Source organism: Mirounga angustirostris, unplaced genomic scaffold, assembly GCF_029215605.1.
Source record: "Mirounga angustirostris isolate CCGP_5_RB_7025 unplaced genomic scaffold, mMirAng1.0.hap1 SCAF_1, whole genome shotgun sequence".
Lineage (NCBI taxonomy): Eukaryota > Metazoa > Chordata > Mammalia > Carnivora > Phocidae > Mirounga > Mirounga angustirostris.
This window is the reverse complement of record NW_026991709.1, coordinates 70,382,007-70,396,871: the sequence shown is the minus strand read 5'-3', so window position 1 is coordinate 70,396,871 and position 14,865 is coordinate 70,382,007. Positions and strand designations below refer to the sequence as shown.

Below are 14,865 nucleotides of genomic sequence, written 5' to 3'. Positions count from 1 at the left end.
TTATTCTGGTTACTACCCAAGCTCCCACTCTCTTTGTAGTGATGTTCCTCCCCTTGTAGTCCCTGGCGTCTTCCCCAGCTAGCAGCCCTTACTTGAAACACCTTAGTTTCCAGGCCGTTCAAGTAACTATTTGAAATGCAAAAGAGAAAGGGTTACAACTTAAACCCTGTTTCTCCCTGGGGGCTCCTCAGCACAGTCCTAAGTGTATCCACCCACTTTTCTTCTCAGCCACTTTCAAGTCAAGCATGTAGACAAAAAATAGTAATAAATACATTTAAAGTTCTTTTACATTTCCCTCCCGAAACTCCCATTGGGTATTTGCTTGTCTTGCATCTATGGAGTCAAAAGGGACCCCTCCAAAGGTTCACTCTAGCAAAGGAAAACTTTTCTCTCTACCAGATACCCTGCAACATGTGATTTCCCACCAGCTGGCCTCCCTTGAATGCCCTCCTGCTCAGCTAGCCCGCGGTTGATTCCCATCCATCATTCTTCGGTGAGCCAACCTGGGTCAGAAATAACAAAAACGAGGGTTTGGGACCAGCTACAGGTCACCACAGGGCTGGGCTGGCGGACATGAATTCTCCCTACGTGACCAAGTAGGGCAAAGCTGGCGCTGTGGTGAAGCGGCCGCAGGCCGACGGGTCTCCGGCGGAAGGCGTCACGGCCACCTGCCCTGCGCCAGACGCCGGGGACGGGGATGAAAAGGCCGGAGACGACAGGCCCTCCCCGGGGGAGGCTCGCCCGGAGCTGGGGAGTCACCGGCCTAACGCATCTTGACCGACTGCCAGCGAGCGCGCGCGACAGTTCACGGCAGTATCTCCTCACGAGGCGGCGTCTTCACCCCAGAGTCCAGTTCCGCATGGAGATTGGCCCTTAGCCATCTCATCTCTTGCGTCTGGTGTTCTCTGCTCAGGCACGCCATCACTGGGGCCTCTGTGGCGGCGGAACTACTGTGTTAGGGGTCGTGGTTTTCAGGGAAATGCCGTAGTCGGATTGACAAGAGGGCGGGCAGCAGGCGGGACTTCCGGCCTGCTGTTCCGTCAGCTGCCTTTCCCGGGCGTCTCCCCGCAACCTCTTCAACTTCCCTTGTCCGTGACGCGGCACCTGGGAGAAAGCCGACGGGACTGGGGCCCGGGAGCGTGAGCTGCAGGTGAGGATCCTGTGTGTGCATCTCCTTGCGGCTGTCTCAGAGGACACGCCGTGTGGCTAGGACCGCGGGGAGACTGACTGAAGAGTGGGTCAGTGACAGCGAGAGGGGAGTGTGAGGAGGGGTTACGAGGCTGCTGTGAGCCAGAGGCAGTGACAGCGAGGGGACTGTAACCGAGATGTAGCTGCTTGCGAGGAGTGTGCCACCCAGGAGCAGTGAATGCGAAAGGACTCTGACCTTGGAGAGCACGAGGCAGAGACTGCGAGAGGACTATTACCGAGAAAGTATGAGGCAGTGCCTTGGAGGAGACTCGGGGTCGAGACAGTGACTGTGCGGGGACTCTGATCTAAGAGAACATGAAGCAGCGGCCGGCGGGGGGCGGGGGGGGGGAATCTTTGACCAACGAGCAGTACCTCGTCCAGGCTGACCTGGACAACAGTGTGGGCTCAGTGACTGGACATGGTACTGCAGGGTTAGGTTTGGGCACGGGCTGTGGTTGAGCGGTCATGACCGGGCGGAGAAGGTCTTTAGTGTAAAGGACACGGGTCTGGGTGGGACTTACCAGATAGACCCGAGTTTAACTTTATGGACAAACGTCTTGTGGCTGGGAAACTTACCTCAGGACCGAGCTCCAGTGTTTTCATCAGTGAATGGGAAGTTTGGACTAGATTAATGTTTACTAGACCAGGGGGGTTCCATCCTATTATTGGGTTGTGAAATCCATTTAATGGATAGCACCTGAAATTTTTTTTTTTTTTTTCACGGAAGACGATAGAAATTTTCAGTGTGTTCACATAGTAAGGGTAAGTATTGTTTCATGAAACTTGTTTCAGTTATGTATGTATGAGATGATATAAAATGGATTTCATATATCCTAAAATGTGAAATGTAAGTAAAAATGTTCAAACTCAGATTATTTCTGAGTTTTCTTTCAGGTCTAAAATGCCATGATTCTTTGTTTAGGGGACTGTTTAGAAGTAAGTACAAAGACTGGCTCTGTGGCTGGGGAGACAGGCTCCATCAGATTGACTTAACTGGAGAAGTCTTCCCAAATATAATTGAGGTGACTGGTTATGACTGAGGACTGAAACTCAAGATCTCAGTTGGGAGAACCAGAACTTACATATTGAAATAGGGACAGGGATATTTATAGAAGCAGTGAGGATAGAGAGGTTTGTGATAGGAAAAACTGCTAGGAGCCGACATGAGAAAGGGGAAGCTTTGAGGAGGGTAGGAACAGGACTTAGGAAGGGAACTGAAGATACAGAAAACATTCTGCCAAGAATAGAATGGGGGTAGGGAGATACGGCCTTTAGGGTCCTTTTCAGTCTTGATATTTAGTGATTCTGTAAGTACCAAGAATTGCTGGTAAAAAGATATTAGTTGAGAATGGGGTTGATGCAATAATCAGCAGTAAGCAGATGGTGACCATCATGGGGAAGAAAGGAGATGCTAGGAGAGTCAACAGTGGTGACTGGAATACCATATGGGAGAGGCTTTGATGTATTTAGCTATCCAGCTCAGTGATTTATGTACTAGAGGCCAAGACTGGCAAACTGGGAATAATACCATGCTGTGAGTAATTCAGATGATATTTTAGCTGGTGGTTTTATCCCCTACTGATCCCCATTCCTGAGGGCTGTTAGCAGTGCAGATGAAATGAACTAAAGTGAGTTTCACTACCTTCTCTCTACAGACTTTTATAAAAGGTGCTACTGATTGTGCACCCAGTGTTTTTTTAAAAACAATATTTAATAGAAGAAGCTTGAGGTAATTTTAACTTATCTGACACTGTGTTTATCTGATAACCTAATAGTCACCCTCACCTCCTACACACATATACTATGTGATATAGGAAGGGAGTTCAGAAAGATTCTTGAATGGTTAAGTATTGAGTTGTGAACGATAGGGGAGAGTCTTTGTTTAGCTAAAAAATGGCTAATTACACCTTTTTCTAAAACATTAAATGTTTACTTGGCATACACTATACATAACTGAAAGGAGATACTCATGAATTTCTTTCTGTAACGATACAGTTGACCCTTGAGCAACACATGTTTGAGCTGCATGGGTCCACATACATGTGAATTTTTTTTTAATAAATACAATATAATACTGTAAATGTATTTTTTCTTCCCTATGATTCTTTCTTTCTTTCTTTCTCTCTCTCTCTCTCTTTCTTTCTTTCTTTCTTTTTTTAAAGAGAGAAAGGAGGGGGGAAGGGACAGAGGGAGAGGGAGAGAAAGAATCTTAAGCAGCCTCCACACCTAGCTTGGAGCTGAAGCGGGGCTTCATCTTACAACTCTGAGAACATGACCTGAGCCAAAATCAAGAGTCAGATGCTTAATCGACTGAGCCACCCAGGCACCCCCTTATGATTTTCTTTAAAAAAAAAAAAAGATTATATTTATTGATTTATTTGAGAGAGTGAGAGAGCATGAGCAAGAGTGGGGGAGAGGGAGAAAGAGAAGCAGACTCCTTGCTAAGCAGGGAGCCGGACATGGGGCTTGATCTAAGCCACTCAGGCCACCCAGGCCCCTCAGCCCCCTTATGATTTTCTTAATAACATTTTCTTTTCTCTAGCTTCCTTATATTCCTTGTTAGAATATGGTAAATAATATGTATAACATACAAAATATGTTAATAACTATTAATGTTATTGGTAAGGCTTCCAGTCAACAGTAGGCTTGTTTTGAAGGAGTCAAAAGTTATAATCAGATTTTCAACGTGTGTGTGTGTGTGTTGGGGGATGGTGCCCCTAACCTCTGTTTTGTTCAAGGGTCAATTGTATATGTTTCAAGGTAACTGACTTAGAAGAGAAGACATTTAGGCTTGGGGACTGCAGCACTGCCTCTGGGATCCTTTGTATTCATTGAATGAAAGGATTCTTTTTGACCTACCCTGCTTTGCAAATTCCCTTCAAAAACCAGTATAATGCCCTGATTGATAAAAAATGAACTTTATTCCTTTCTAAGCCTATGATTTCTCTTCCCATAAATAGGTGAGGTTTTATTTTTCTTGGGGACCTTCTCTTTGAATATATGGTCCCTTAGGGAGAATAATTTGGTCAGAGCCTTAGGTTCAGAAATCCCAGGTTACTTTATCTGATGTTAACACTAACTCATTCTGTGACTCAGGGAAGAACTGTTTGCTTTCTCTTGTTTAAGCTTTTCTAACTATGGCACAGGTAACTGTTCTGCTTAAACAGTCTTTAATAATCAGAAACATAGGCATACTCACCAAATTTTGTATACAATCTCATGGAGTTTGTAAACCATCTGACCCCACTCATGATTCCCCTGTGGAGCTGTCTGACCTCTAGGTTAGACATGATTCTCCTAGGGAGAAAAGTTTATAACTTTTCCATGTTATAAACGCTGATAAGAATTGATTTATAAAATATTTATAGAAAAAGCAAGCATAATAATTTGCTATTGTTATTAAGGATGGGTAATGACAAAATATCTAGTAATAATTATAATTTTCTTATGCTTTTCTTTTCATGTATTTTCATAACTGATCTGAAGTCAGATCTTTTGGCTCTTCTACTATTAGAGAACTCCCTCTCCTCCCTCTTCTACAATTCAGTCAGTAAATTCAGGAAATATACATTTTTTTTAAAGATTTTATTTATTTATTTGAGAGAGAATGAGATAGAGAGAGAGCATGAGAGGGGGGAGGGTCAGAGGGAGAAGCAGACTCCCTGCTGAGCAAGGAGCCCGATCCGGGACTCGATCCAGGGACTCCAGGATCATGACCTGAGCCGAAGGCAGTTGCTTAACCAACTGAGCCACCCAGGCGCCCCAGGAAATATACATTTTTATGTACTCTATTTTGCAGTATGTGCCAGAGCTCCACTCCAGAAGAAAAAAAAAAGAACTGTTTGTGAATCTCTAACAAATATTTGGTACTATGTTAGGTTTGTTTACATACATTCCCTCATTAATATAAATAATTGAATTGCTTGTATTTTACTCTTTGCAAACCAGATTAGTAGATAGATATATAGCTGGCTTTTTTTGGTTTTTGTTTTGTCTTTTTTTCCCCTTTCTTTTGATAACTCTCTTGTTAAAAGTTATATTAGTTTGAAGCTTTCTATATTTATACTAGAATGACTGCCAGTGAGCCAGGGGAACCCCTGGGTCTGCCAGGCTGTTATATCACACTCACAACTATTTGCAAACCAGTTTTGAAGTGAAGGCTGGTAAAAAATAGTGACATATGGTCTTTGCTCTATGCTAGAGAACAAAATGGATGTGTGGCACCTAACAGAAAATAGGTTTTTTTTTGTTTTTTAGGTAGTTTTTTTTTTTTTTATTTAAAGGGAATTGTCCTAGATGTGATTATCTTTGTTTATTTTTTGGCCATAGAGTAGAAATCTTAATCTTTTTTTGTGCCATGGGCCCCTTTGGCAGTATGGTGAAACCTTGTGGATTCCCTTTTGGAATAATATTATTATACCAAGCAAAGAATTAAATACATAAAACTTAAAAGGAAACTATGTTGAAATAAAGTTATCAAAATGCATTTAGAATGTGTGATATGAGGGACATCTGGGTGGCTCAGTCATTTGAGTGTCTGACTCTTGATCTAAGGGTTGTGAGTTCAAACCCCAAGTTGTGCTCCATGCTCCGTGTGGAGCCTGCTTAAAAAATTACATAAATATAAAATAAAATGTGTAATATAATACTATATATGCTTTTTATTAACATTGTAAATAATGTTTACTGTCAACGGATCTTATAATGATAATGATTTAAAAATGATATGTTTAAACAGTATTTCAAAATATTTATAATAAGTGTAATGTTATCTGAAAATATCTAAGATTTCTATTAGTGATGATCTATTACTATTGTGATTTATGTTCATAATTGAAGGAAATGGTGAATTTGCCAGAGGTTAGTAAAAATGAATATATAATTCTTTTTTGTCCAAATCCCAGAATTCCCTGACTCTGTCATAGACCCTGCCTTAGAGATATAAATTCTATAACCCACTCTAGGAAGAGCAAAATCTAAACACAGAGTTTACTCACTGAATTTTGTAGTGGAATGGTAGGAGAGCAAAATTATTCAACCATAAGAATTATTACAAGTGTCCTTTGTGGTTTTTAGGATAATCTCTTTCCTGAAATATTCTATTGTGTGGCAAGGCCCAAATATAACCTTTATTTTGTTCCAGGGTGAACCCAGGGTCTGGCACAGTGTAAGTGCCCACTCAGTGTTTGTTGAATAAAGATTTCTCTGAAGAAATTAGAGGAAAGAGATCAAGTTCAAAACTAAGATCTTAGATGTGGCAATTTAGTAGCCTTAAATATTGAGGCATACCATTGAGCTCTGGTTTAAAACTAATGTGTCAGTGTGGTTATTTTGTGATCTTTACTTTTTCATTTAGAATTTCCCAAATCAGGCGTACTTATGACTTATTCTATATAATGTAACATATACAGGTTAGTGACATAAACTGCAGTAGTCCTATATCAGAAAGGTACAGTTCAATTTCTTGAAATAATCGTATTCCTAGCACTGACTTCTGCTTTACTGTTTGCATAATCTAGGTAGGATTTGCTACCAAATTATTGATAAAACTAGTTCCATCTTCATTTAGTATAAGATGGCAACATTTTTGGCAAACTTTTTTCAGTAAAGGGCCATCTAGATAGTAAATGTTAGGCTTTACAAGTCATACAGTATCTACTGCCACCTGCTCAACTCTGCAATTATAGCACAAAAGCAGCCATAGACAGTACATCAGTGAATGGGCATGGTCGTGTTCCAAATAATACATAATATGTTAAAAAAAAAAAAAAGGAGATAGCAGGAAGGGAAAAATGAAGGGGGGGGATCGGAGGGGGAGACGAACCATGAGAGACTATGACTCTGAGAAACAAACTGAGGGTTTTAGAGGGGAGGGGGGATGGGTTAGCCTGGTGATGGGTATTAAAGAGGGCACGTACTGAATGGAGCACTGGGTGTTATACGCAAACAATCATGGAGCACTACATCAAAAACTAATGGTGTAATGTGTGGTGATTAACATAACATAATAAAACAATAAAAAAATAAATAAAATAAAAAATATTCAGTAAAAAAAAGTTATTATGTTAAAAACAAAAAAACAAAAAAAACTTTAGTTTCAAAAGCAGGCAGTGGGCCATTTTTGGCCTGTGAGGTCTGCTGGTTCTTGAATCCAATCCCTCCTCCCCACTGTGGGTTAGACATATCCTCCCTCCAACTTCAAAGACCTTTACACAGGGTTGACATGACTCCACTCTTATCTTTGGAAAGGCCTGAGTGTACAGCAGATGACATAATTAATGCCAAGAGTGTTAGATGTACTCTGACCTAGGAGTTCACAGAGCTTGCCTCTTAAGAGCACCACTTTAGGGCGCCTGGGCGGCTCAGTTGGTTAAGCCACTGCCTTCGGCTCAGGTCATGATCCTGGGGTCCTGGGATTGAGTCCCACATCGGGCTCCCCCTGCTCTTCGTGGAGCCTGCTTCTCCCTCTCCCTCTGCCTGCCACTCGCCCTGCTTGTACTCTCTCTCTCTCTCTCTGTCAAATAAATTAAAATCTTAAAAAAAAAAAAGAGCACCACTTTATTAACCCCCACAACTTGCGGGCGCCTGGATGGCTCAGTTGTTAAGCATCTGCCTTCAGCTCAGGTCACGATCCCAGGGTCCTGGGATTGAGCCCCGCATTGGGCTCCCTGCTCAGCGGGAAGCCTGCTTCTCCCTCTCCCACTCCCTCTGCTTGTGTTCCTTCTCTCGCTGTCTCTCTGTCAAATAAATAAATAAAATCTTTAAAAAAAGTAAAGTATGCTTGCTCGCTCAGCTTTGGACCTGGACATTGGTATGCCAATAGAAAATTACTGAGATATGGTTTTACTGAGGAAGATAATGTCCTAGAAATGGGAGAAGCAGGAATAGAATGCAAAGGAAAAATTCATGTCTCCTCTTTTTGCAGATAGTTCCCTGTAGTACTCTGTCAAAATTGAATTCAGTTTTTAAAACTTGAAGAATGTATATGCTTGCAATTTGCTATTAATTAGGTTGTTGCATAGGTTAGGAAGCAGAATCTACCTCCTCCTTCACCCTGGGGTGCTTACTAGATCTGATAGCAATAAGGAAGTAGAATAGAAGGGGTTGGGTGGGAGTCCTTAAAACTATACTTGCAGGACACTGTCATCTTGAAAACACAAGCGTGTGCATAGCAGTACCCAGATTTTGTCTCCTTTAGGACACTTACATTGGAAAAACATTTTATCAGATTTATCCTCAGTATCTCCTCACTGCTGCCTTTCCCACCTCACACACATTTCCACTTCTGTGTACTTTCTTAGTAGCAAAATTGATGCATCCAAACAGGCATTTATTGAAACATTGAAGAACAAGGCAAGCAGTGTGTACTGGGAGGTGAGTCAGCAGAAATGGAGCCAGATTTTGTGAATCTGAGTAAAAATCACAGGCACAGATACTACATTCTGTATCTTGAAAGCAATTTAGAGACGCTAATTCACTTAATAGGCGTGGTGGTGGTCTGGTGGTTGTGGCAGGTGTGTCTGTCCTTAGATCTGTGCATCAGTGGGGATTTGGGCTGAAGACAGGTTACTAGGGACTGTAAAGGTTAGAAAGATCAGGCCTTACAAATGCTCTCAGATCCCTTGCTCTCTTTTGTTATAGTTTCATTTTACAAAGAAACTTTTTTTGTAGGATAAACCGCTAAGGAAACAGGAAGCTTTGGCACACCCTAATGAGTTTAAGAGGGAGGCTATGTATTCTATCTCCAACTACTTTCATTCGGACTTATCCTCGCTTAATTAATATGGATGCTACGGCTAGAAGCCAGGATCCGCCTACAGAGATCCCCATCCCCATTCTGATCTTACACTATATTGGTTCTGAGGAGGTGCCATCTTTTTCCAACCTTATCACCTTATGGACAGCCTGTTCTGTTAAGGCAGCCTGTGTATGTGTTTTTTTGTTTGTTTTTTCCTCTCTTGAGTGTAGATGTTCCCTTTTCCAGGGAAATCACTGCACCTTTACTTAATAGTGTTGGTTGATTACAAAGGTGCAGTTAACATAAACAGAGAGTTTGGGAAGTATTGTTCCTCATTGTTGGAGGAATTGGGCAATTGTGAATGTGGTAAAGGTGATGTGGTTTTACGTATAGCTAAGTTTCAGTATAATGAACTAAAAGCCAACATGTATTTACTATCCTCAGTATCCTCATCCTCCAACATACCTTTTCTCAATGGCAAACCTGATATGTCAGGCATCTTTTGTAACTTTGGGGGAACTGGTAATTTCTTCCAGTAAGGCACTAATAATTAAATTATTCTGTATGCTTTCATGGTGTATGTTAGTAGATGTAGCATGGGGTTGGTCTAAGAGAGAGCCAGTGAAAAATTGTCTCTAGGGAGATCTATAGAGTCAAAGTTTAAAAAATAGTAATAGTTTTAGAGGAAAGGCATGAGACTTAACCTTTTTATAATTTCAAAATTCTTTTAGAGTTATTGTTAAAGAATGTCTGTGATCTTGGTGTTCTCCATCTCCTAAGGAGGTGGATAAGATGCAGAAGTGTTTTACATGAAACACCAAAAGTATTAGGTGTATTTGTTCCAAATCCATAGGATCTTAAGACCTGAGTTTAAGTCTAATGTATAATGTTCACTTTAAAGTATAATGTAAAATACAGTGTAAGACACAAAAGTCATCTTTAGAAAATAGAAGAACTGTATGTAAGCAGATAAGGAATAGTGTAAGCAGATAAGGAAAAATAGTTTTAATGGGATGGGAGCTTTGTTGTGCCATCTTTGATACACTTATAAACTGACAAGAACTTGACCCTTTCCATCAAAACAAAACAGTAATGTATAAAGTGCTTTTCAAAATTTCAAAAGTGGTTTTCTATACTTAGTATATTTATTCAAATAGTAATTGAGTGTGCCTACTCTGTACCAGAGCTCATTGCTAGGTATTAAATGCACCAATTACGATTTTTGTGGTTCTAAGTGATAAGAAACCCAGTTTAACTAACTTAAGCAAAAAGGGGAATGAATGTATTGGTTGGCACAGTTAGACGGTTCAGGATCTGAATTCTCCCCATCATCAGCTTGCTTTCTCTGTATCAATGCTTTCAAAAAAGGCTCTCCTCCTGGTGATAGGATGGCCACTAGTTTGTCACAGGATGCTTCCCAAAGCCATGTCTCTAGGTTTAGATCCACAAAGTGAAGTGATAATCTTCATCTAAGCATTTCCATCTGGTGAGTTCTGAAATGTACTCTGATTGGACTGACTTAGGTCACCTATTACCATCCCTTCTCCCCCCCTCCTCCAGTCTGTGGCCAGAGTAGAGTGATACACTGATTGGTTTAAGTTTGGTACATGTGATCTGATGCTAGGGTTTGAGGTTGAAGCTTACATAGACCAAATGAAAGTGAGTCCCCAAATGAAAATGGGCTCTTTTCAGAGCATGATTGAACAGTGGGAAGACAAACAACAAATAGCTGCTACATCAGGAAATTTATAGTCTAGTTTTTCATTTCATCCTTAGCATGACTTAGAAATTATGTATATTTTATTAGAGCCTTCCTTAATCACTCTTTAGACTTAGAGTTAAGGTACTAGAAGGAGCTAGAATTAAATCCCAGTTTATATGATATGATTCCTAGTCTAGTGTCCTCTCTGCTCTTTTACTCTGGCCCAAACCAAAACAAGTCCCTAGAGTTCTTGAATAGTTTGCCATTGATAGGCCCAGTGAGAAGGTAGCCCATTGTTTATGAAAGGTGAAATTAAATTCCTGACAATGTAATATGTGGTTTTGATTAAATTCAAGTATGACCATTTTATATACTAGGCAGCATAGTGGTGCTGTTAAGTGTACAGACCCTAGAGTCAAAATGCCTAGGTTCAAATCCTATTTTTGCCCTGTCCTAGGTATGTGACCTCAGTCATTTAACTTAGCTGTGCCTCTATTTCCTCATCTTCAAAATAGGGATAATAGGGGCGCCTGGGTGGTTCAGTTGGTTAAGCGACTGCCTTCGGCTCAGGTCATGATCCTGGAGTCCCTGGATCGAGTCCCGCATCCGGCTCCCTGCTCGGCAGGGAGTCTGCTTCTCCCTCTGACCCTCCCCCCCTCTCATGTGCTCTCTGTTTCTCCCATTCTCTCTGTCTCAGATAAATAAATAAAATCTTAAAAAAAAAAAAAAAAAAAGAAACAAAATAGGGATAATAGTATTACCTAACTTAAGAATTGTTGCGAGGATTAAATTATTTAACATATGCAAAGGTTAAAACTTCCTGGCACATAGCAAGTGTGCTAAATGTTAGCTATAATTATTATCATCACTGTTATCATCATCATCTTTGATATTGTGATAGACATGTGGATTGTGTGATAATGCAATAAAACAGATTTACATCTGATTGAATACCCTAATCATTAAGAAATTTAAATATATTCTCTATTCTTTTTTTTTTTTTTTTAAGATTTTATTTGAGAGAGAGGGAGCATGCGAGAGAGCATGAGCAGTGGGGAGGGATGGAGGGGAAGGGCAAGGAGAGAGGGAGAAGCAGGCTCCCCACTGAGCATGGAGCCTGATGCCGGGTTCAATCCCAGGACCCTGGGATCATGACCTGAACCGCTTAACCGACTGAACCACCCAGGCGCCCCTCTATTCTGTTTTCTAAAGATAAACTCTACTGTGTTTTACACTGTACTAACCTAGAGTATTAAAAGTGGATCTTGGGGCATCTGGGTGGTGTAGTCGGTTGGGCGTCTGGCTCTTTGTTTTGGCTCAGGTTGTGATCTCAGGGTTGTAAGATTGAGCCCTTTGTCAGGCTCTGCGCTCAGTGTGGAGTCTGCTTGAGTTTCTCTCTCCATCTCCCTCTGCCCTTGCCCCCCCGCTATAAAATGAATAAATAAATCTTAAAAAAAAAAAAAAGAGTGGATCTTAAGTGGGGGAGGGATCTAGTGGTAGGTCACATTGGTGTATGGTGACATCTATCCTGACCAGTATTTTCGGCAGTGATTTGGATGGAGACATAAAAACCTTTCCAAGTTTATAGAGTACATAAAATTATGATAAATAGCTAATATTATATAGATGGCAGTTAAGATTTGAAATTATTTTAACAGATTGGATAAGCAAAAAGATCAACCAAGATGAACTTTAACAGGATAATGACCAACAAAATGAATAAATGTGTTTCTACAGAACCTGTACTTGAATATCCTGGTGTGCCAAAATGAAATGCCTCCTGAGGTAACCCAGTCCTGTTTCAGATAACTCTTATTCCTAAAAAGGTTTTTATTATGTTTAGTTAACATTTATAACTCTGCCTCTTCTAACCAGTGATCTATTTTTTGTTGTCTGGGTATTTGCTCTATCCAGCATGACAGGCGTTCAGATATTTAGAGATAGTTACCAGGTACCTTCTTGTAATAGTATGGTATTGTATCATATTATATACTATAGTGATTAGGAGTGTGTAGTCCGCAGCCAGGCTGGCTGAATTTGATTCTTAGCTTTACTACTTACTAGCTGTGTGGCCTTATCATCTGTGCCTCAGTTTTCTTATGTGTAAAATAGTAATAAAAATAATATGTCTATGTCAAAGGGTTGTGAATATTAATATTTTTACATTTAAAGTATACTTTTCATGGGGTACCTGGGTGGCTCAGTCAGTTAAGTGTCTGCCTTCGGCTCAGGTCATGATCTCAGGGTCCTGGGATTGAACCCTACATTAGGCTCCCTGCTCAGCGGGGAGTCTGCTTCTCCCTCTGCCCCTCCCCCTGCTCATGCTCTCTCTCTCTCTCTCTTTCTTTTTTTTTTTTTTAAAGATTTTATTTATTTATTTGAGAGAGAATGAGAGACAGAGCACGAGAGGGAAGAGGGCAGAGGGAGGAGCAGACCCCCTGCTGAGCAGGGAGCCCGATGCGGGACTCGATCCCGGGACTCCAGGATCATGACCTGAGCCGAAGGCAGTCGCTTAACCAACTGAGCCACCCAGGCGCCCTCTCTCTCTCTTTCTTAAATACATAAATAAAATCTTTCCAAAAAAAGTATACTTTTCATAATAGTAATCCTAGGAGGAAAACTTGACAAAATCTTTTTGGATATAGGGGATACACAAGAAGGCAAGCTTTAAGGCAGATGATGACAACTACTACTACTAAATAATATAGTAGGTAATACTTACAAATACTGTGTGCCAGGCACTGAACTAAGGTTTACATGGAGTACTCCATTTGAACCTCATTTGTTAGGTGATGCAACTCTGGCAATTAAGGAATTTGTCCCAAGTTCTCGTGGCTAGTAAGTAGTGGAGAAGGGATTCATGCTTAGGTAATCTGATTTTAGGGCCTGAACTCTTAAATCATAACACTATGCTGATGGAGTGAGGTTAAAATTTCTGTATTTCTTTTCTTTTCTTTTCTTTTTTTTTTTAAGATTTTTATTTATTTGTCAGAGAGAGAGAGAGAGAGCACAAGTAGGGGGAGCAGCAGACGGAGAGGGAGAAGCAGGCTCCTCACTGAGCAAGGAGCCCGATGCGGGACTCAATCCCAGGACCCTGAGATCATGACCTGAGCCGAAGGCAGACGCTTAACGACTGAGCCACCCAGGCGTCCCATCTTTTTTTTTTTTTTTTTTTAAGATTTTGTTTATTTATTTGACAGAAAGTGAGAGCACAAGCCAGCCGGGAGACAGAGGGAGAGGGAGAAGCAGGCTCCCCGCTGAGCAGGGAGCCAGATGCGGGACTCAATCCCAGGACCCCAGGATCATGACCTGAGCCAAAGGCAGTGGCTTAACAGACTGAGCCACTCAGGCACCCCAAAATTTCTGTATTTCTTAAAATGGAGCATGGATAAAAAATACTGAGAAACACTGCCTTAGACATTTGATTAAAAGTGCTTATATAAGGCAGATGGAGAGATTTTGTTATATGTACTCAATTGAAATACAAGTAAAATGTATTAGTGTTACTATTATTTACCAAAGGGCTTTGTAACATGTTAGCAATGAAAGTAACCACTGTAACCACAGTAACCACATGATTCCTTCTATGTTTGTGAATTTTACTTTAGCTTTAGCTAATCATACAAATTCTTTCTCTTGCCTTGAGTCCTCATTGTGATACTTTATATTTTTTGTATGATTTTTTAATCTAGTGGAATAGAATGGATATCATGAGGTCCAATTACCCCAGATACCAGTTTGGCTTTCGAATATATTTAAACCACACTGGCAGTATTTTAACTCTTAGAAGGAGAGCCTTTGCTTCTTTCTAGTTCGATATTATCCACCATGTGTTTGTCTAGTTAAGTTGAATCATATGATAAGATGGTTCAGTACTTTAAGAAGTAAGCAGTTAGAAAGGAAAGCAAATCTTATGTTACATACATTTTCCCACAGTATAAAAAAAAAAACAGACAAAAAAGTAAAGCAAAGTTGAAGTCAGGGAGGAAGAGATGGATTCTAATGTGGCATGAGGAAACCTGAGAATGATAATAATGTTGATTCTCTTAATTTTGATGATTCACAGATGTATAGTTATGTTAAAACTCATTAAGTTATACTTTAAATACAGTTTATTGTATGTCAATTATACTTCAATAAAGCAATAAAAATATTATAGCACACATACCTTTCCACTCCTCCACCCCCCACACAGAGCAGACTTTTTTTTTTTTAAATATTTTTTATTTATTTATTT

At 40.5% G+C, this 14,865-nt stretch overlaps 1 protein-coding gene across 5 annotated transcripts in view; it reads left to right on the top strand.

The window, feature by feature from the left end:
* PCYT1A (phosphate cytidylyltransferase 1A, choline) overlaps nt 1–14,865 on the top strand; it is a 62,064-nt gene that overhangs the window by 13,081 nt on the left and 34,118 nt on the right. The window contains exon 1 of one of the 5 annotated variants that reach the window (XM_054504247.2): nt 469–493. The exons of 1 other annotated variant lie outside the window; for it this stretch is intronic. The gene's annotated coding sequence lies outside the window, so the exon portion shown is untranslated. Of the gene's footprint in view, nt 1–468; nt 494–695; nt 1,151–14,865 lie in introns of those variants that run through there. 3 more of the 5 variants (XM_045903075.3, XM_054504249.2, XM_045903077.3) reach the window with 3 other exon arrangements.